Source organism: Tamandua tetradactyla, chromosome 8 (genome assembly GCF_023851605.1).
Source record: "Tamandua tetradactyla isolate mTamTet1 chromosome 8, mTamTet1.pri, whole genome shotgun sequence".
Taxonomy (NCBI): domain Eukaryota; kingdom Metazoa; phylum Chordata; class Mammalia; order Pilosa; family Myrmecophagidae; genus Tamandua; species Tamandua tetradactyla.
In genome coordinates this window covers 96,334,980-96,357,793 of record NC_135334.1, presented here as the reverse complement: position 1 = coordinate 96,357,793, position 22,814 = coordinate 96,334,980, and the positions used below count along the sequence as shown (strand labels likewise).

The 22,814-nt window shown below is 41.8% G+C and overlaps 1 protein-coding gene and 1 pseudogene across 1 annotated transcript in view; one reads left to right on the top strand and one right to left on the bottom strand.

Moving 5' to 3' along the window:
* NELL1 (neural EGFL like 1) overlaps positions 1-22,814 on the bottom strand; it is an 884,414-nt gene that overhangs the window by 811,632 nt on the left and 49,968 nt on the right. The window lies entirely within an intron of this gene.
* LOC143643942 (RNA-binding motif, single-stranded-interacting protein 3 pseudogene) lies at positions 12,622-21,632 on the top strand (annotated as a pseudogene).

Genomic DNA, 22,814 nt, shown 5'->3' with positions numbered 1-22,814 from the left:
CAAAAACACTTTGGACTGTTCATTTTATTTTATGTTAATTACATCTCAATTTAAGAGAGAGAAAAAAATTAACATAACAGAATTGGATTTTCTTTGCTGTTTTCCAAAAGATGCTAATAATTTCTTGCCTGTCATAGCCCTTCCCTTCTCCTATCCCTGCTCCCGAAGCTAGCTAACCAAAAATTGTTACCCAATCAAGGTCAGACAGCACTGAATAGATGAATCACATAACAGCCTTGGATTATTTGTAATTATTTAATATCTGTTTCTCCCACAAGATTATAAATTTCATGAAAGTAGGGACCACGTCTGTTTGGGTCCCCATTATAGCCCTACTGCCTAGGGCAATTCCTGGGATATAGCAGACCAATAAATACTTGTCAAATAAAAGATGGATGGATGGATGGATGGATGGATGGATGGATGGATGGATGGATGGATGGATAGATGGATTTTAGAACTGGAAGATGCTCAAGAATTTTCTGGTTCAATTATTTCATGACTACATAAAGGAAAGAAACACAGGACAATTAATTAACATAACCAAAGTCACAGCCAATGACAGAGCCAATACTACAATCTCCCAGAACCTTGACCAGTGCTCATTTAGCCTTATGCACCTATGGTAAGGTTTATCCTGAAAATTAGAAAGCTAAGAATTGACTTCCTTGTAATATTTCCTTACTGAAAACAAGAGACATGTTCTCTTCTGCTATTGGATATTATGGTGCCTACATGTGATGCCTGAAAATGTGGCAACTATCTTACCTGCATGAGGACAGTAAAGTCAACATGCTGAGAATGCTAGAACAAAAAGAATAGGCATAAACTTGTTTTTTGTTGATGTCACTGAGTTATTAAGTTAACCAACATGGAGCTTCCCTTCTTTAGGACTTCTTGTTATATACAATAAGTAGATCTCCCTTTCTATTTAAGATAGTTGAGTGTGACTTATCAGTTACTTGCCAGGAAATTATCTAAAACTTACACAAGAAGCAAGAAGAATATTCAAGGAAATGAAAGAACATCAATGTGGTAGAGTGCAAGGAGCAAAGGGGAGGGTACTAAGAGGTAAGACACTGTTGGACACTCTTTAACTTGTAGACAAGGGCCAGACTACAAAACCATGCTAAGGATTATGGTTTTATCCCAACAGCAATGGAAAGTCATTGAAGGAATACTGGATTTGCCAACAGGAGGAAGAAGACTTTAGCCATGGAATGAAGGTTTTGCATGTGGACTAACATACTGGTGCTTCAATTCTTGGGAGAAGCTCAGTCTTTTATGGCTATGGCAAGGTCAGTGAGCACAACCAATGCTTAGCAATCTAACCAATCAGGAAAGCCAATAAAAGCATAAACTCTACCACCAATCAGGCCAGTCTTTCCTTCATGCAGTGATGCCAAAAGACCACAGTTGAAGCCATACACTTTACCAAGATTTTGGTCCCAACCACTTAAGTTAGAGAAACTATACACACTAACCACCTCAAGTTCTAGAGCTCACAGACGTGGGTTCCCTTTGATATCTAGATAACTTTTGCTCCATATGTTCTCATGCATTGTCTTCTGAATCAATGACTTACAAATTTCCTATCTCAGTTCCTTTTCTCTTCCGAATGAATGGATGCCAAACTGAATAGCTCTTTTTTTCATAATGCCTGGACCTCTAGCATCTGGCTGACCAAGACACATTTTCCTTGCTGAAGAAATCAGATTTACTTATTTCAAAGGATCCAAAACTACTTATTTCTACTAATAAAATACATCCTACAAAATATTCCCAAGCATGCATAACCACATAATTACAGGCAGGTACATTTCCTATATAGATTATCTACAATTTCCCGCTATTTTAATACAACTGCCCTCTTGGCCAGCGCTACCCATCACTTTAAGACAGTACTCAATTGTTCTATAATATTATTATTAGTGACAGGTGGTTTATAAGAAGAAAGTTGGGCATGTAATTGTGAACAAGATACATCTTCAAACTCAATGGTAATGGACCAAGAATCAGCAAACTGAAGAGTCACCACTAGAGACTTCTTTAGAGGGCAATGAAAATGAGAGATTTTTATAAACCTGCTTTGGTGTGAGTAGAGTTGACCTCAGTCATGAGTGTGGAATCAAAGGCTTTTCAAGGTTCATTCAGCCTTTAGAGCATTTGAGGTAGAACAAGTACAAACCACCCAGGAAGCTGTATGTCTTAGCCTGGATTTCCACTGGCCTAAACCAGCACAGAGAAATAAATAATGTAAAAAATTCCATCTTCAGTGTCCTTTATCTGAAAGTTACAGGTGACAAATATGTTAGAATCAGAAAAAGGCGATACCACTTTATATAATTAATAAATAAATATTGCTATTTATTAAGTGCCTATTTTGTGCTGTATACTTCTACTCCTTACTGCATCCCTGAAGAAGAAGATATTAATCTCCTCATTTCAAAGATGATGAGTCTGAGATTAGAGTGGTTAAGTTACATGCCCAAGACCACCTAACAACTAGTAAATGGACAACCGGGATTTGAAGCAAAATCTCTCAGATTCCAAAGCACAACTTTCCACTAGTCCATACTATCTTTCCTTTAAACATCTTAAAGTTCTTGAAATTTCTCGGAGACTTTTGTCTAATGACTCAAAGAACTTCAGTCCATGGACCACCACAAGCAGTGAGGCCAAAGGTCCTCCAGTCTGCATGCTTCACCCCCTGCCAACTGGCACTGCCTACAGATACCCTTCACCTACGGCCATAAGTTCCAATGGCCAGAGCAGTCTTCTCTAATGCAGAAGACACAGATTCTAGTTCTGACACTTCCTGGCTCAATGACAGCTAGCCCCTCAATGTCTGTTTCCTTGCTCGTTAAATAAGGTAATATCTGCCCTTGCTTGATTCACAAACACATTTAAGTCAAATAAATAGAGTAAATAGGCTGCAGACATGAAAGAAATTCTTCTTCCTTCTAAAGATGGTTTCACTTTGCAATGAGGTCCACAATGGAAGAACAGAAAGAACCCTGCGTTCAAAATCAGATGACCAGTATAAAAGTTCACAGATGATCCTTCATTATCCATGTGTCCTTGGACAAGTCATTTTCTCGCACTGAGCCTCAAGGTCCTCATCTAGAAAATGATGGCAATGCACAAGGTCAGTATTTCTTCAATTATGCCCAATGCTCAGTGTTAGACTATAGGATTCATTGAACTAAAAAAATAAAGGTCCTGCACTAAGTTTACTTTTCAGAAACCTAAAACCTTCAGTTGGTTCCTAGACCAGATAAGTCCTTGAACCCAGAGGTGCCAGTCTCTCCTATTTGGAATGATGGAAATGTTTTGGTAATAGATGGTGGTGATGGTAGCACAACACTGTGAACACAATTAACAACACTGAAATATATATATTGAATGTAAAATTAAAAAGGAAAATGTAAGATTATATTTATAGTGACAGAATAAATTTTTTTTAAAAAATCCATGAGCTACAATACACAGTTAACTGTAAGTTAAACCATGGACTATAGTTAATAGTACAATTATTAAAATGGACTATCATCAACTATAACAAATGTTCTACACCAATCTAAGTTGTTAACATAGGGTAGAAGTACATGGGAATTCTGCATTTTAAGCATGGTTGTTCTGCAAACCTACAACTTCTCTAACAAAGAAAATTATCAAGAAAAAAATTCAGTGTCTTTAGTACTATGAGCAAATGGCACCCCATTTCAAAGTGTTTTTATGTACTGAGCTAAGGATTACTTACTAGTAACCTATGAAATAGGGGACTGTAATTCATCAGTAAACTAAAATTAGTGTGCTTCTGGTTTATTAAACACTCAAATGCTTAGCAACATTTGAAACTCCTGTGCGTGAACATGCGCAGATGGTTAGACAGCCCACAAATTTCCAGAAAAATACACTGGTATCAACATCATTAGTACTATCTTCAGGTGGCTGTGGCCTTCAATTCTTGTTATTACTGTTTATGAATTAATGTTAATTAAACTTTATGATTATCAGTTTAGATTGCAGTAGGTCATTCTGTTAACCCTACCTTGCATGGTGATGCAACTTCGGATCCACATTGTTAAAAGCCTTCTATTTTCAATATGACATATAACAAACAGATGATTAGTTCAACAACTCTCTATTGAGTAAAAATTATGTGTCACATTCTGTTCTGGAACAATGCTATGAAGAAGACAAGGTTCTGTCCTCCAAAACCCATCATTTTAGTGGAAAACTGCAGAAAAAACATGTGAGTGAGGTAGTTTCAGATATTAATAAAGTGTAATGGAAAAGATAAATAGGGCAATGCTATAGAGAGTAACTAGAGCAATCATTTTAGCCAAAACCAAGAGCCTTCAAAGGCCTCTCTGAGAAGGCAGCATGTAAGTTAAAAACTTAATAGCAAGAGCTGAGCAAAGAGCATTCCAGGCAGCGGGAAAGGAAAGTAAAAGCATTCTGGGGCAGGACTTTCTCCAGCCTGGAAAGAAGTATCCTCTATACCCCCTAAGAGAACCAAGCACGAACCAGGTTGATGCCTAGATAGAAGTCTCCTCTTGGAAAAAGAAGTCATTACTACTGCAAAACCCACCTCAACAGAGGAATGCACTGGGGACTGGGAACAAAGTCCCAGCTAATAATAATAAAAATACTTCTTTGCTGGCTCCTTGTCCTCTAGACTTTTGATTCTTAAAGAAGGTCCATGGATCAGCACCATCAGTATTTCCTGGGTTCCTGTTATAAATGCAGAATCTAAAGCCCCACCTCCGATACTGAATTAAATCCACCAGTTAGCAAGATGCCCAGGTATTCCATAATCACATGCACATTAAAGTTTGGAAGCATGACTCCAGCATGCATTTCCCTTGGGACTTTACATGATGGGGTCAATGGTTGGATACAGAATTATATAATTTTCAGTTCCCTGGCCAAATTCCATCACCCCTGTCCAATCTCTGTGAGCACAAGATACCAGAATTTCAGGAGACAAGAGAGCTTTACTCAAGACTCAAAGGAGTATTCCATGGTAGATACGAGTGGCTTATCCACATTTTCTCTATGATACCCACCACCACCACCAGTCATTCTCTAATGAAGCCTCATTCTCTAGAAAGTTCTTAGGGATTTTAATAGAGATGAACAGAAAGCTCCTTATGATCTCTTGATGGTTTGACATGGATGATTCTAAGATGCCTCTGGCCTTTTTTTTTTTCCTAACCAAGGACGTTAAATAAGTTCTGATTTGATCTGTGAACTTCAGAGACCTGGATGTCAATTTAATCACAATAGGAAGGTGGCGTCATCTGTGAAAAGAATGAGATGAATAGAAACTTCTGCCAGGTGATGTGACATGACAGTTTCTCAAGTTGAGGTAGGAGAAGAGCCTAATGAGAGGAGAACAAACTCCCAGGGAATAGAAAGGAAATGGTAAAGGTCTGTATCTGCAATGGTGGCTTTGATCACCAGATTTGTTTTAAGGCAGAGCAAAAAGCACAGTGAGGGAGCAAGAAACATTTAGGAGTTAATATGTACAAAGACTATTTGGACTTCAGAATGGGAAGGTCAGAGACCCAGGAAGGATTTAAATCAGATTAAAAATTTATTTTGATCTCGAAGTCACAACAGGAAGGGAAGGAAAGAGAGAGAAGAAAAGGAGCGGGGAAAATCTTAGACCCAATAAACAATATTGGGCCTAAAAGTAGTAGAGAAGGAATTTAAAGAAGCAGGTTGCAGCCATTTAAAAAAAACAGTTAAACCTGCAGAAAAGGGGGAGGGAATGCCAGAGGTAACTGAAAATAAAATATTAGAGAAAGCAGATTCAGTTTTCCCTTCTGCAGACTAAGAGGTGCCAGAAAAAGAATATTCTTTATATCACTGAAACAGAAAAGTTACTTAAGGCTACAGAAATCAAATGGTGGGGAGAGACACAGTAGGTTTTGCTGGGACATGAGACACGAGCAACAACAGGAATCTGTTACGGAGGATTTTCCACTGGGCACCAAGGAAGGAAGGATCCTAGAACTAAGGAATTCCAGAGCTAGGGGCAGCCAGGGAAGTTTCCGTGCCCTAATGGAAACTTTTTTCCTTGTGATGCCACAAGGAAAAAAAAAAATCAAGATTCTGTGGGTTTAGAAAAATAACAATAATGAAAGCAAAAGCTGAAACTAGGGGAATGTCAGACTCTACTTACAGAACCACCTGCACAAATGTGGGGTATTCTGCTGCTAGAGATGGCAGGGGCTGCCCAATCTTTCTTCACCCCAGGAGCACCTTCTTTCCCAAACTGTCAAGCAGCAAAGTGCATGGTAAAATCGAGAGCGTGGACTGGGAAGCCAGACTGCCTGGGCCAGCTTCATTACTTCCAAGTTGCACGACCTTGAACAAGTTACCTAACATCTGAAAAATGGAGATAATAATCACGCATGCCTCATAGGGTTGTTCTAAGGACTGCGTGAACCAGAACAGCGCCTGTCATGCAGTGAGCCCTCTACCAGTGTTGGCTATTCTTCCCTCAAAATAAATTCCACGAGGACAGGGATTATTGTCTGTCACTGTTGTAGCTTCAGCACCTAGAATATTACTGTGCTGTTATACTTGCTCAATCAGTATTTGTGGAATGAATGAATGAATGTTCGCTTTCTGAATCTTCCTTGAGGGTCAAAGGCAGTGCTTGAGAGTGACATGCAATGGGTTATAGTTTCTTTGTTTTGTTGTCTAACTCGACAAGTTCTTTAAAATCTGCCTCCTCTAGACCATGTGAACTTTCTGGACCATCTCACAGCTTCCTTTCTCATTCTATCCCCCACTGTACCTCAAACACTCCCTCCTGAGAACCCTTCAGAGAGTGAGGAGAGGTCATTTCCTTTCTCTGTGCCCAGGAAATGGCTGAGGGAGACTTTCATTAACAGGGCCGCCAATTATCCAGCTGAATCCCACCCAAATCCCACTGCCCAGCAGCTGAGCAAGGGGCCCTGCCATCTCTTTCACTTTTCTAGGTTTCTGAAAAGGCATTGTTAAGAGAATGACAGAAATGGCAAAGTGCTTTTAACATGCTGCAGATCCCACCCTCTCTATCTCAACAGAAAATGTAAATACCGGCAGGCAGACAAGCGGCTGGGTTATTGTCAGCTGGGAACATTTAAAGAGCTACAAAGCACAGCAGGAAGCAGAGACAGCATTCATTTCTGTTGAGCATTTGGTTCCCAAGAAGCAACCTGACAACCTGTGTGCCCTGCCCATCCCCAAATAAAGCATGGAGGACACAGTGACATTGACGCTGCATAAGTTCACTTTTACCCAAAAGCTCTCTCCTCTGCAGGCCTCACCGGGCAGTGTCAACGGGGTAGGGAGGGCCCTGCTAAGCCACCGAGATCTTAGCAGATAGATGTGGCAGCCAACAAAACTTTCTGTGATAGCCGAAGGCACTGTGACTATTGAGCACCTAAAATATGGCTAACACAACTGAGGAAGTGAATCTGCAATTTTCTTTCATTTCAATCCATTTAAGTTTAAATAGTCACACGTGGCTTATGGCTACATATGTATTGGACAATGCAGCTCTAAGGTGCTAAAAGAACCCTACTTTCACGCTGTCCCAAATTCTGCTACAGCAATGAGGTCCCCCTCCAACAGAAACTAAAACTTAAGGAAATACACTAATTTAAGCAGAGTCTGGCTCTACTTTCTGAGGTTAAAGACCGCCATCTCCAAACAATAAATAAATAATCCCATCCTTCATATCTCTACAGCTCTTAGCTAGTTTACAAAGGCTGTCCTCAGACATTACTTCAATGGCAACTCACAATAACCCTGGGAAACAGATACTCGTTCTCCCTTTCAGAAGTGGGGAGCAAGGTCCACGGTCAAAACGGAGCAAGGTTCAAGGTCATGAAGCTACTCACAGCCAAGCTGGGACTTGATTCCAGGTCTAAGTCCAGAGCCCAGGGTATTATTCAATTTTACCACGCGAGAATGAAAAAAAAAAGAGGCAACAGCCTCCTTGAAAACATCGAATTTACTTGCATAAATATAAGTAGTAAAGTGACCCAGATTTTGATTCCATAGCAGTTCTGACCATTTTCTCCCAGGATATGTGTCTACGCTGCAGCTCCCCTGCTTGAAACCATCAATGACTCCCCATCACCTCCACTCCCTATGCCCCAGCAAACCTCAGTGCCTTTGCAACTCATTCATTAGTCTGTCACCACTGAACACAACTGAGTATCAGGCTCTCTGTGCAGAATACCCCCTGCCTGCTTCTCTAACTGAAGAAAAGCCACCCACCCAGCAAGACTTAAAGCATCCTCTTCTGGGATGCCTCCTGGAAAATGTACACACATGTGCACACACACACACACGCACACACGCACACACGCACCTCCAACCCTCAACAGAAATATTTGCTGTGGTCTTAAAATCTTTTATCTTACATTTTCTCACACTGCATTTGAGATCATTGTATGAGGTTCTCTCTGCTAGTCAATTAGCCATATTGATTAAACAAGTACTATTTCAGTTACTAAGATACAGCAGCATACACCACAAAGAACCTGGCTTTCTGGAGCTTATATCTAGAACGGAAGAACCACATAGAACAAATTCACATTTAAATCTACACTATAATTCCTGAAGGCTCCTGATGATGCATAGATTATGGCTGCTCTCAGTAAACATTCAGTATTTCCCCACTGAATTTTTACACCTGGAATATGTATCATAGAATCTTGTAGAGTATCCTATAGAAATAATAACAATGATTATGATGATAATTATGGTTAATACTTATTGAACACCATGTGCCAATCACTCGGCTAATCTCACTACAGGAATTAAATTCTTTAATCTTTTCAACAGTCCAATGAGGTAGATACTACCATTATCTCCCAGTATTACAGATGGGGAAACTGAGGCATATTAAGGAAAATGCTCGGGGTCACATTCCTTTTGAGCATTATCATGTATTCATGCATTTCTACTAACAACTTATTTCAAGTGACTGCACCTACGTTGCTTTTTGGTAATTAAATTGTCCCACTTTGGCCAGTGGTTGCCCTTTCACTTTGCCTCTCCACTGTGGTCTGCACTACTCAGATATCTCTGAAAGTATATACACCAGGGCCAGCTCATGGTTCTCTGACACAGATTTTGTAATTAGCTCAGTCCAAGGAGCTCTAGTTCCTTTTAATGGAGCACAGGATTAGAGGCTAAATAGCATGCCGGAAGGCCAGGGCCGAAACCCAACTTTCAGACACTACAGTCTGCAGGAGTCAAGCTTCTCTCTAAGCTAAAATTGTCATAACACCCACCAGGACCAAGGAATGTAGAAGGGCCTTGATAAAAGCTTGTTCCCTTCAAACTAAAAGTAGGAGAATGGAAGTACAGGCAAGGGGAGAGGGGCCCAGAGATTATCCACTTTTGCTTTATACAGCTTAGGATATTTCCCTCCTTATAGAGAAATATGCATTATATAATTTAAAAAGTAAATACAGACTATCCTACAGAGTAAATAAACCGATGCGGTTTGAATCAACAGCCAATAGAGAGCAAGTGTGAGAAGCCCTATGACCCAAGTACACTGCTGTCCTCCCTGGAGAGAGAAAAGCCAGGACGGTTCCAGAACAGAAAGACTGCTCAAAACCACAGTGAGGGGCCCAGCTTCGACCCAGAACTGAATACCCAACATTTCCCCGACTGAGGACTCCTTGGGAATCAATGATTGTGCCACACCTCCCCTCAGTGAGAGGACTTCGTGGGTTTCCTGGGGGTGGGATCAATGTACCCTGGGAAGCTGTGACCCTCTTCTCTGCCCTCTCACCTGCCTACCACGAGGGCGCAGAGAGTCTATGAGGAGGCAAGCTCCATTGCATCACATCATCCCATATTATTTCCTTCTGTTTCATACTTCTCTCACCTCAAACCTCCACTCCACTTTCTTGTTCTTTGCTCATGACCTCACACTTCTTATTTCACTGAGAAAATAGAGAACGACCTCATCTTTGCATCTTCAGATCTACCAGCATATGGACCTGCTTTCATTGTCCTCTGCCTTCCCTCCTGTTGCCAAGGATCAGCTCTCCCTGCTCCTAAGATCCGCACCTCCACTCACATACAGGATTCCAGCCCTCTCACCTATTCAAGGATTTCCCTCCTCCTGTTAGCCCCTCTTTTTACATTATTCCTACCAAACCTCAATTACACTATAAAGTCTCCTACCTTAAAAAAAAATCCCTAGACCTTAAGTCACCTTCCAGCTACTGCTCTATTTCACTGTTCCTCCTTATAACCAAACCATGCCTTCTTGACATCACCTCATGGATATACCTAATAGGGCCCTCAAACCTACCATGACCTAATATGACATACTGTAGCAGTTCCTCTCCCAGTCTTGAAGTAGCCTTGATTCTACCAGGTTCCTCACACCCAACATCCAATCCATCAGAAGTCCTGCTGTCTCTATTTTACTGCTTCTCACCATGCCTCCACGATGATTCTAGTCCAAGCCATCACCTCACCTGACTCCTTCAGAGAGCCACCTGTCCAGCCTCTCTACCTACATGCTGGGCCCCAGACATTCTATCCTCCAAAAAAGCAGCTGGTCATATTTCAAAAATGCAGATATCACTGCCCTGCTCAAATCCTCCAACTGCTTCTCACCTGCAGAGAATAAAATCCAAACCTCTTGCCTTAGCCTCTAAGATCCTATAAAATCTGGCTCCTGCTTTCCCCTCGGACCTTAACTGCTACTATTTTCATTCTCATTCTCCCCTTTTTAGCCACTCTGCTCTTAGAGATTTTCCTTAAACTCACTAAGCTTGCAACCATCTTAGAGCCAACACACTTCCTTTCCCTTCTACTCAGCAGGCTCTCTTGGGCCATGACATGACTTCTTCCATCACTTCATGCACATCTCTGGTCCAGTATCATCTCCTCCTCTAAGCACCTTTTCTAAAGAGCACCCACTACCACCTGCACCCTGTTACCCTCCTTTATTTTTCTTCACAGCATTTGTCACTAATTTGGCTTTATTATATACTTACGTGTCTATTGTTAATTGTGTCTCCATTAGCATACAAGAGCTGCAAGGGTAAAGACTGTCCCCTTCCTTGCTGTATCCCCAGCACCTAGAATAGTAACTGGTACATGTACGGTCTCAAAATTTTGTCAAATAAATAATGGTCTTCATCTCTATATAAGATTATCTTGTCATTCATTTGTTCATGTATTTGATATCTCTCTACTCCAATTCTATATAAGCTCCATGGGGGCAAGGAATCTGTTCTTTTGTTCACTGCTGTATCCTCAGCAGCTGGACAGTGGCAGGCATGAGGCAGACACAACAGTACCCCAGGATTAAACACGAGTTTCTACATAGGCTCTAGCCATGCCCAGCAGGGTCTCCACCTGGACCCAGGTCCTTCTTCTTCTTTTTTTTTATCTTTTCTTATCTTCCATCCAGCACTCCTTAGACTCTGGTCTCCTTTCTCCATCTGTTCCTGCCCCTCCTGGCCTGATCTCTCACTCTTTGTTTTCTCTGCTGATTGTCCAGAGTGGCCGAGAGACCATGCTCCAAATGTGCAGTCATCCTGGAGATGGCTTCGGAGGCTCCTGCAGGTCATTTCTGGCCGCTGGGTAAACTACTTTAATCTGTACCCAGTTTACAGTCACCTCTGGGAGGCAAATACCTGAGGCCAGGTACCTACGGAGACCACTAACTGTAAGTGGCAGCTCCAGAAGCAGTTAAGAAGGTGCTGGTGAGGAAAAGACTCAAAAAGAAAAACAGTATGAAAACTCTGAAAAAAGCCCAGCAGGAAACCAGAGAAATCCTAGGAAAGATGGGCCCCAAGAGACGCTGGAATCAAAGGAACCTCATCTTGGAATGCTTCTCCAGAAAAGACGGTTTAGAAAGTACACCCATAATCACGCATGGGAAAGTCTTAGAGCAAGTCTGCAAAGACAGCTGAGAGACAAAACCAACGCGCGCACACACCCATCCCCAATGTAAACAATAAACTTAACAGCCGCCATCTACTCAACACTTATCAACGCCAGGCACGTGCTTTCATTTTCACCCGTGGCTTTTATTTCAATCCTTGCACTCTCCGGTGAGGTGGTTATTATTATTTTTATTTGACTGTTGAGAAACTGAGATGCAGAGAGGTAAAGAACTATTCCACCCACCAAGATTGTAAGTGGTGGGTCTGGAATTTAAATTCAGGTCCTTACCAGTACACACCCCTACAGCCCCATACCTGGGCACACACCCACACGCACACCCTTGCCCACCTCCACACTCACGCAAACTGTCACATGTGCTCTCACACACACAGCCCACAGAAATCACCCCATACCTATTATCACACACTCACCCTCATCCCCCTGAACGGACCCAGCTCCAGTCCTCTGTTGCAACCACTCTGTTTTGACCATGAGGTCCAGAGGCTCCAAATCTCTCCATCTCTTTCATTCAGACACAGCCGTCAGCCGAGTAAAGCCGACAGCATAATTTTCTCTTGTGTTCTCAACTTGTGCAATAAAATCTCAACGGGACATCTCCAAAGTGCTTAAGCCCATCAAAGCGCTGCAGGCTGTCAAGGTGTGAAGACGCTCACAGAGCACATGAAATCCCAGGGCCTGGGAGAGGAACAGACCACCTCAGGCATCAGTGGGACTACATTTCTCAAGGTGGACAGCAAAGGTAAGTGTGGGTGCCAAGCACCCCTGTCAGGGCTGCAGCTGAAGATGGCCAGAGAACCTGGGACGGGAAATACTAATTAATTCACCACTGACCTCTGGACGTCAGGAGGATAAACTGCATTTGGAACCATGGAGAAAAACTGGGACTGGGGAAGCCTTCAGAGATGTATGTATCTTTCCCCTAACTTTAGGCAAAAGAATGCAAGACAGATTCAAATCTGTCTGCTCGGGGAATTTAATCCTTCCTTCAGGAACCCACACAGGAAGTCAGAAGTTTTCCTAAGGTATAACACATACTCCCTTTGTGGCAAGGCTTTGGTTCTAGCCTCCATGGAGTCAAGGACAGCTGCCGACCACCACCCTCCTCACACCCATTCAGGTACCCAATGGGAGGCGTGTAGCCCTCAGGCCACCGCTGTCCAGGCTGAATGGCCCCAAACCCCACTGGATTTACTCCCTGAAGCTCGGACTTTCTGTTCACACACCATTCCTGGTCATAAATCAGAGCTGGGGGAATGCACCAATCCTGCTTGCCTCAGTTTCTCCTTACCGATGCTGTGGGAGTAAACTATGGCAAAATGGGTCAAGCATAGCATTTGGGGTCAAAGAGATCTCGGTTCAAGTACTGATCCTACCACTGAATCTCTCTGAGTCTTAGTTTTCTCACCTGGAAAACAGAGCTGCTAGGAGGATGAGAGATGGTAACAGCAGTGGTTCTTATGTTGTAATGGACTGCATGCATCTTTAGGAATCTGATGCAAGCATTAGACTATTTCCCAAGAAAAATGCATACCCACTGTTTCGGTTTGCTAAAACTGCCAGAAGGCAATGTACCAGAAATGGGTTAGCGTTTACAATGGGGATTTATTAGTTTACAGATTTACAGTTCTAAGGCCATGAAGATGTCCCAATTAAGGCATCAAGAGGGTGACATCTTCTCTGAAGAAAGAACAGTGGCATCCCGGAATCCACTGTCACATGGAAAGGCACATGACTGGCATCTGCTGATCCTTCTCTCCTGGGTTTCATTACTTCCCGTTTCTGATTCCAGTGGTCTCCTCTCTGAGTGTCTAGCAGCTCTCTCTCCAGCATCTCTCTCTCTGAGCTCTCTCTGTCCTTTATCCTCTCATAAAGGACTCTAGTAAAGAATTAAGGCCCACCTTGAATTAGGAAGCTCAAAACTCAACTGAAACAGCCTAACCAAAAGGCCCACCCACAGCAGGTCTGCCCCCCATAAGAAAGGATTAAGGGAGCATGGCATTTTCTGGAGTACATAAAAGGTGCAAACCAGCACACCCACACAAAACCTGCATGTGATTTCAGGGGGTACACGGGCTTACTAAAACTCATCCATGGACCCCAAGTTAGAGAACTCTGAGTTATCCAGATATCCCAGCCTGGTGCCTAGAACCCAGCAGGATCTTCAGTAAACGACCTTTCCCAGTCTCCCCACGCCACGTGTCAGCAGACAGACTGGAGTCCTCCACACTCCAGACCAAAGCAACTGCTCCCCACTCCTACCCCAAAATTACATCTGTCCCACTGAATGGGCAATACTTACAGATAATACCTGAATTGTTCCTTAAATCTTATTTAATAAAGTTCAGAGACAAGAAATGCAAATCAAGTCAAATGTTTGAGTTCAAACCTCAGCCCTATCGCTTTTTTCAATTCATCTCTTCTGGCCTCAGTTTCCTCATGTAAGCCATTAATATCATTGCATTATTAGTGATCTTTTATATATTTGCATATCTTCCAACTACACTCTCATTTCCTAAAGGACAGGGATCTAACTTGGACCTCCTCGTAATTCACAGTTCCCACATGCCACCTTGCATTTAGTGAGCCATCAGGACTCTCTGATAATGTGATTCAATGGGGAGACTATGTCTAAAGTTCTAAGGGATCCCTGCAAAGCCAGATGTCCTCGTTAGTCATCCATCTTCTCCCTGTATTTTGCAGCAGCTGCCAATACATTAGAGCTCGAGCCAGAGGTGAAACAGCTGCTTTCCCTTCCCCTTGGCCCAGACAACCTCAGTTATTCCATCTATCAAGCATCCTAGTGCATCCAACTTCCTGCCTGTTGGTTTGGCTCCATAGACAGCTTGCCTTCCTACCCACCATGGCAGATAAGGACATAAAGCCAAGCAAAAGAGGCGACTCTTAGTTCTTCTCTCCCAGTGCCCCATTTTCTGGCAAGCCAACACAGATCCTGGCACGAGGAAGGCCCTCAGTAAATGCCAAACACAAAAGTGGAGGGAGGGAGGGGTGGAGATCCATTTAGAATTGATCCAGAAACAAGAAACCTCAGAATTAATTCTTCATAAGACCTGGATTCTAATTTTTATTCTGCAACCAACAAGCTGTGTAACTCTTAATAAATCCTCTCCCTCTCTGAGCATCAGTTTCCTTACCTGTGAAGTGATAAAACTGGGCTTAAGGTGTGCTTTGAGGTCACTATATGAGCTTGGCACAATGCTAAAAGCTTTACATGAACCACTTCAGCTAAAACAACAACCACAACAATTAACATTTATTGAATATCCACTACAGGTCACACACTATGAAGTAGGTACTATTATTATCTCCAGTTTACAGATGAGGAAACTGAAGTACATATAAGTAATGTGCCCAAATTTACACAGTTAACTAAGTAGGAAAGATAAAATACTCAAAACACCTTTGAGAGGTGTGTCAGTTTGCATCTGTTGTGTACACCAAATAAAACCAAGTTCTTTATACCTTATTCAATATTGCTGGGTGGGAGCTTTTTGATTGTTTCCGGGGAGATGTGACCCACCCATTTGTGGGTGGCAACTTTTGATTAGATGGGTTCCATGAAGATGTGTCTCCACCCATTCAAGGTGGGGTTGCTACTGGAGCCTTTTAAGAGGGAACCATTTTGGAAAAAGCTTTAGAACCCATGCAGCCAGAGACCTTTGAAGATGAAGAAGGAAAACGCCCCTGGGGGAGCTTCATGAAACAAGAAGCCTGGAGAGAAAGCTAGCAGATGTCACCATGTTCACCATGTGCCTTTCCAGTTAAGAGAGAAACGCTGAACATCACCGGCATTCTTGAACCAAGGTATCTTTCCGGGGATGCTTTAGATTGGACATTTCTATAGTCTTGCTTTTTTGTCACATGGGCAGGAATCGAAACCGGGCCTCTGGCATGGCAGGTGAGAATTCTGCCACTGAGCCACCATTGCACCACCCTAGCCTTGCTTTTAATTTGGACATTTTCACAGCTTTAGAGCACATAAACTTGCAACTTAATAAACTCCCCTTTTAAAAAGCCATTCTGTTTCTGGTATATCACATTCCGGTAGCTTGCAAACTAGAACAAGAGGTGAGTGATACTGCTCTCCCCTTTGAAAATTAGGAAAACAGACTGAGAGAGGTTAAGTAAGTCGGACAAGGACACACAGCTACTAAATGGCAGAGCTGCAACTTGAAGTTCTAGAGTAAAAGCCTGCACCAACTCTGTCCCCTCTAAGGCTCCTTCCAACCCTGACATGTTAGCCTGTTAGGCCTCTCATAAAGGACATATTCTTCCAGCACTACCTCCTGTTAGATCTTAGTGTGAAGGCCAAAGTTCTTCTCTTCAGCCTCTGCTCTATTTTTCTCACCCATCTAGACCCAAGGCACCAAACTCTGTCTACTATCTCCCTGAACTTTTCTAAAAATATTAAAACAGCCTTGGTAGATTGTAAGAATGCTCACAAATATTTGCTGCTCCTCCTTGTGGGGGGGGGGGGGAGTTGCACTTTCCATCTCCTTTAACCTAAGGGTAAGCTATGTGACTTGCTTTGGCCTGTGAAACTTGAGCAGAAGCGACATGTATCACACAGGAGCAGTAGTTTTAAGAGCCAGTGTCTGCTTTGCCTTCTTTCTTTTCTCTTTGACGCAGCCATGACGAGGCTTCTCAGAGAGATACACCAGAAGGAGGGAAATGTGCAGGGGAGAGGTAGCTGATTTACCATGGGCATGTAACACATATGCAAGAAATAAACCCTTGTTGCTGAAAGCCACTGAGAGTACAGGGGTATTTACTGCAATAACACCTGGCCTTCCTTTCGATATAGAAGTTGGTACATGAAATGGGGTGCTGCCATAATAATAGTAAAAACAAATAAACCAAAAATACATGGCATTGGTTTCTGGGTCCAGCAGTGGCAGAAAGGAAATTGTGTTACTAGAGGCTGGAATGATGGTGATTCCCATTAAACAATGAGGAAACATTTGGTGAAACTGTCACCTGAAATAAACTGGAAGGGGAAAATGTACCTGATGAGCCTGGAAAACAGAAAGAGATTAGAAAACAGAAAGATAGTAGTGTGACTTGATTACCATTGGCTCCATTTGGCAAGTACTATGGGAAAGACATGACAGCAGAAAAAAACCAACTCCCCACCTTACAGACAGGAATGAAGGACCATAGCGAGTGTCAAGAAATTCCCAGTTATAGGGTTAAAAGAGGCAAGCTTTGCCCATCTCCAAACACTAAAAGACAAAACTGAGAAAGACTTTAAGCAGGCCAATTAAAACTCAGTCTTGGGAGGAGACAGAAAGCTGATCTGCAAGGATTTAGAGTTGTGCTAAAAGGACTTTGATTTTTTTTTCTCCCCCTTTAAAAAGCTGGCAATTGACATCACTACAGAAAGCTTGGCCTCGTCCCAAGGGGACCCTGGCAGCTGGGCAGAGCCAGGCAAGATTTGGGGAATCTGTGTGTGTGGGTTTTTTTTCATTGTTGTTGTTTGTTTTCTATCACACACACTCACACATACACACACACAGAGTCCTTTTCTTTCTTGTTTCTCCTTTTTTTTTTTGGTGTGTTTCTTTTTTAAATTCTTGCTGTGTTGGAACTAGTGAGTGGTGGAAGACAAGGAATGTCCAAAGCCTCATCAGTTCATGGGGACTGTCAGGAATAATGGCTTAAGAGGAAGTTCAGCCTGGGGCACTACACCCTGTCATCCAGTTTCCTGCCTCGGAGATAAAGATTCCAGCTACGTGGGCAAACACCTGGATCAGCCACAAGTGTACCCCCACTACACTTACTATAATCTCAACTATCTCCAAACCAAGCAGTTCTGTGCACCAGCTCCCCACCCCACAGCTCCTCCCAGCCCCAGTACAAACAGCAGCAGCAAGCACAGCAGCAGGGAACAGCTGAGTAAAACCAACCTGTACATCCGAGGCTTTCCAAGGGGCACCAGCAACCAGGTCCTAAGCAAGCTGTGCCAACTGTATGGAAACCTTGTATCCACAAAGGCCATTCTCGACAGATACACAAAGCCAGGCAAAGGTTATGGCTCTGTAGATGCTGACAGTCCCGCAGCCGCACAGAAAGCAGCAGCGTCTCTCCAGGCCAATGGCATGCAGGCACAGATAGTCAAGCAAGACCCCACTACACATCTCAACTCTCCCCGTATGTATGGATGAGCAGGAACGTGAGGCTATGCTGAAACCTTTCGGACACGTCATTTCCCACAATCACACTAACAGACGCTAATGGAGTCAGCAGAGGCGTAGGCTTTGCCAGAATGGAGTCTACTGAAAAAAGTGAAGTGGTAATTCAACATTTTAGTGGAAACATATCTGAAAACATCACTGGGCGGCCCAGCCCCTGGTTAGCCTTTAACTGAGCAGATTTGCTGATGGAGGACAAAAGAAGAGACAGAATCAAAGCAAATACATCCAGGGCGAGAAGCCGTGGCCCAGGAAGGAGAGGGGAGTCCTGACAGACAAGTTTTGCTCAGAAATTTGGCAGCAGGCACCCCTGGGAAGGACAGGAAATCTGATTTTGAGGGCCAGGACCCATGGAAAACCAAACGGCTTAAACAGGGCAAATGAGCATATGTATATTAATGTATTTAGGATAAACTTACTTTAGGAGAATTACCAGGACTTCAAAATTGACCTCCGTCCTGAGTTTTACTAAATCTTCCGTCTTTAACCAAACTTGAACCCACAAGTCACCTACTAAAAGATTTAGTCACAAGGAATTGTTACAAAATTGTTATAAAATGAGAGTATAATCTTTAAGAAAATATCAGTGAAATCAACAGTGAGATTTCAACGATTGTATTTTGACATATGCTAATGAAAATTGAGATTTATTTCATTCGACCACTGGGACAAACTGCTTGCACATCTCTGTACATTTATGCATATGCCCACGTATTCATAAACGTGTTGATGTGTGCTTTACTTATACATATGCATATATCGATGAAATATGATGTTTTCTGTTGGTCAAGAAGAAAAAAGAAAAATTGATACACATAGAATTTTGCTTTTCACATAAAGGAGAAGGAAAAGTATTTAATTTTTTTACCCATTTAGCCTCCTAACACAGAACAGTGGAAAAGCAACATTATTGATCCAATGCCACTTGGAAATGGATTCCCTTCGGTTACTTTTTATTGTAAGAAGACAAGGAAAAAGTGCTTGGGCTTCCAGGAAGTCTTTTCACTCTTTGTGATAGGGAATGAAATGGTTTGAATAAATGCCATTTTGTACCAAGGCCATAATTTCAACAAAAGACTTTTATTCAGTATTTCTAGTTAAAGTAGCTACTTCATCCATTTTACATTTAAGAGGCATCCTACTTGATGCAACATTTTATACTTTCAAAACTGAAGGAGCAGTTGTAAGAAAAGAAAGGAAGCTAGAATTTTTCTTACCAAAACCATTAGCCATTTTTCAGCTTCTAAGTCTGTTTGGACTGTTTACAAGCAGGTCTCAGAACCCCTCTTAAAAGTAGCTATGTTCAAATATTATGTAATCTCATTACCTTAAAAGGTGAGAAAGATCAACCTTGAATATCTAAAGCTATGAAAAAAGGCAAGAGTTTCAAGATTTTCAACTGTAGAAAGTTTATATTGTGTTTAGAAAAAAGGGCAAGGGGTGACCCATGCATTTCTAGCATCAGTGAGCAGATCCACTGTTTCCAGAAGACACCTGGTCCTGATTATCACATTATTATGGATTTTTAGCACTCATTATCACATCTATCCCATACCAAGCATCCATGTTCTAGAAAGACTCTTTGACCTCTTAAATTTTGGTTGGGTCCAAAAACCTGTTGATTAAAGATCTCCAGACCATAGATCAGAACCAAAAGCTCCAAGACTCAATTATGCAACTTAGCACTGAGGACTCAAAGTTTAGTTCCTGTCTCCTTGAGAGCCTGCATTATCGTTTTCACACTGTAGATGCCAATTCCAGCAAGACACCTCACTCCAGCAAATATTTCTCAAAGGAAACCAAATCAGTAAACAAAATAAATGTAGAGTTAGGACTTTCATCCTGCCACTGTATACAGAATCTAGGATTTTTGGTTCAGACAATGATAACCATCAAGGGTCCTATGGCATGGAAACATTATAGAGTCACATTTAGGATGCAGAGAACTTTATAATTTAGATGTAGATTTTAAGGGTATAGTTCAAATCTTTGCTTTCCAAAGTTGCTGTTTAAGATCTATAAATTATACTCAACTATGAAAATCAAGAAACCGTAATAAATTTCTCTGTGGCCAATCAAAATATGTTCCAATTGTGTAGACATATTCAGAGGAAAGAAATCAGAAATTTGAAATGGCATAGACCATAAATGCATTATCATATGTTTTGATTTTGGGGTAACAATTTTAATTTGTATACCTTGATTTTGGTCTTAGAAAGAGATACATCAAGAATGTTAGATAAATGTGCATGCCCACTATTATATATGTTTTGCCTCTATGTCTCCTTGCATTGTAGCATTGTACTTAGAATAATTTAAAGTACATTAGCATCATTAATAAAGCATGACAGAATCCAAGGCAATCCTATTCAGGCAATATTTACTTCATTTTTATGTACCAGCCAATTCTGATTACTGTGGGAAAAAAAAAAACTGTCTTGAGGCAAAAATCAAATCAAGTGTTTGAACATAGCATCCACTGCTAAAACTTCTGAACAAATTAAGGTAGGGCACAGAGACTGCTTCAAGTTAGACAAAATGGCCCAGGGAAAAGAGAATAAGGATCTAGCTCTTCCATGAAGGCCTGATGGGATCAAGGTAATCAAAATTAATTGTGAGCCTGGCTCTTGGTACATAAAGATGTCTGGAATCAAATAGATGAGAAAAATGACTAAACCTTACTCTTATTTACAGCCAAAAAAGCTACATCTTCTTAGGAAAGAGACTGTGACTGTTCAGAAAATTAAATATCCCTCAGACCCCAATTTAGATGAGGAGGAAGCAGATCGGCAGAGTTCTACCATGGCTACAGAGGGTAACAGAAGAAGACTTGCAAGAAAGAGAAACTAAGAATTACAGAAAACAACAGACTGGAGATCTATTCCCAGGAAGCCAAAGAACATGCCCAATCCCTGGGGAACGGGCCCTAGTAACAGCTATCCCATTAATTCTCAAAACTGCTATAGAAGTAACTATTACGTATCTTCCATTCTTCCCCTTTCCAAAAGAAGAGGTTTTATTTAAGTTATTCTGGTCCTGTACTAGCATTTTATACTGAATGTATGGGAATCAGATAATTTGCCTTTTTAATTCAAAGATACACAAATAGGGAAAAGACACATACCCAAGGTAAAATCCCACCACAGAATCCTGGGCTTAAGCCTACTGCTATGAGTGGATGGGACTTTTGTATGGTCTTCTCCAAGGGCAGCAGAAAGAGGCAGCATTTTGTGAGTAGAAAGGAGATTCAACTAAATATTTATGTTAAGAAAGGCAGACTATAATAGACTGTATTATTGCTCACATATATCTGCTGTCTTTTCCTGGGGGAAGCTACTTTCCCAGTGTAGCTTGGCCATTGATCTTGCTTTAAGAAAACATGATGCAGTTCCAGGTAGAAGCTTTAAAAGCCAGCTTGCACTGTGCCATGCTCTTTTCCCCCAGCAACATCCAGCTAAATGATGCTCTACAAGAAGCTTGTTCCAGGAGTCCCAGGCATCCCCTGATGAACACATAAAGACAAGTCAGCGTCCGTTGTTAGCCACAGTAAAACTCAGCCTATACTGAGCATTGCAATCATAACTTTCCCCTTCACAGGGTGCAAGCCAATATTTCTTCCTCATAACCACTTGGTTCCTTATTTCTCTCCTCCCATTGGAGCACAACCCTCAAGCTCTAGAGTCTAAAAAGTGGCCAATGCTATAGATGAAGAAATTACTGGATACAGAAGCCTAATTTGATGACAAAAAGAAGATATATTTCGCAAAGAGATAGACCTCATGACTTATCCTGATGAAATGTTGCAGGTTTGACACCATTACACAATAAGTAGGTCAACAGAATGAACTGGATGAACCACCATGTTTCAGGCAGTTAGTCTTTCGTTCTTTGGGAAGGGAACCAGGCCAGAGTATCAAATACAGTACTTTAGAATATGCAGGGAAAGAGGAAGGGAAATCTTGCCACCAAAGTAGAACTTCAGACATGACTCTCTTCAGCTGTTTACCAAAAGGGGTATCTAGTTTCCCCTAGACCAGAGGTTCTTAACTTTGACTGCCAGTAAAGTCACCAGTGGATTTTTCATAAAACTATTAAAGTCTTACATCCCAAATTAGATCAAATACATCATAATTTCTAAAGGTAGGCCTTCAGGATTAGTATCTTAAGTTTACCAAGTGATTCTAATATGCAACCAGGGCTGAGAACCACTGCAACAGATGTAAAACCCCTCAAAGCTGTATTCCCAGATCCTGGTGTTGTGCCTGGCACATAGCTGATGCTCACTAAGAAATGTTAAATAAGTAAAATAACACTGAGTAAATGAATCCTGATCCTGAATTGGCTATCCCCTTCTCTTGTTGATTTTTTCTGATATGTTATTCATGCCATTTCTGGAACTTTGTCTCTAGCACTGTGCTATCCAATATGGTAGCCACTAGCCACATACAGCTACTTAAATTTAGTTTTAAAATAATTTAAACTAAATAAAATTAGAATGTCAAACCCTCAGTCACATTCAGCATAGCTCAAGTACTCCATAGTCACATTTGGTCTTTGGCTTCAGTAATGGACTATCTCCATCATCAAAGGAAGTTCTACTGGACAACACATTTCTGGAATAACCAACTCCATTTACAAGAGCAG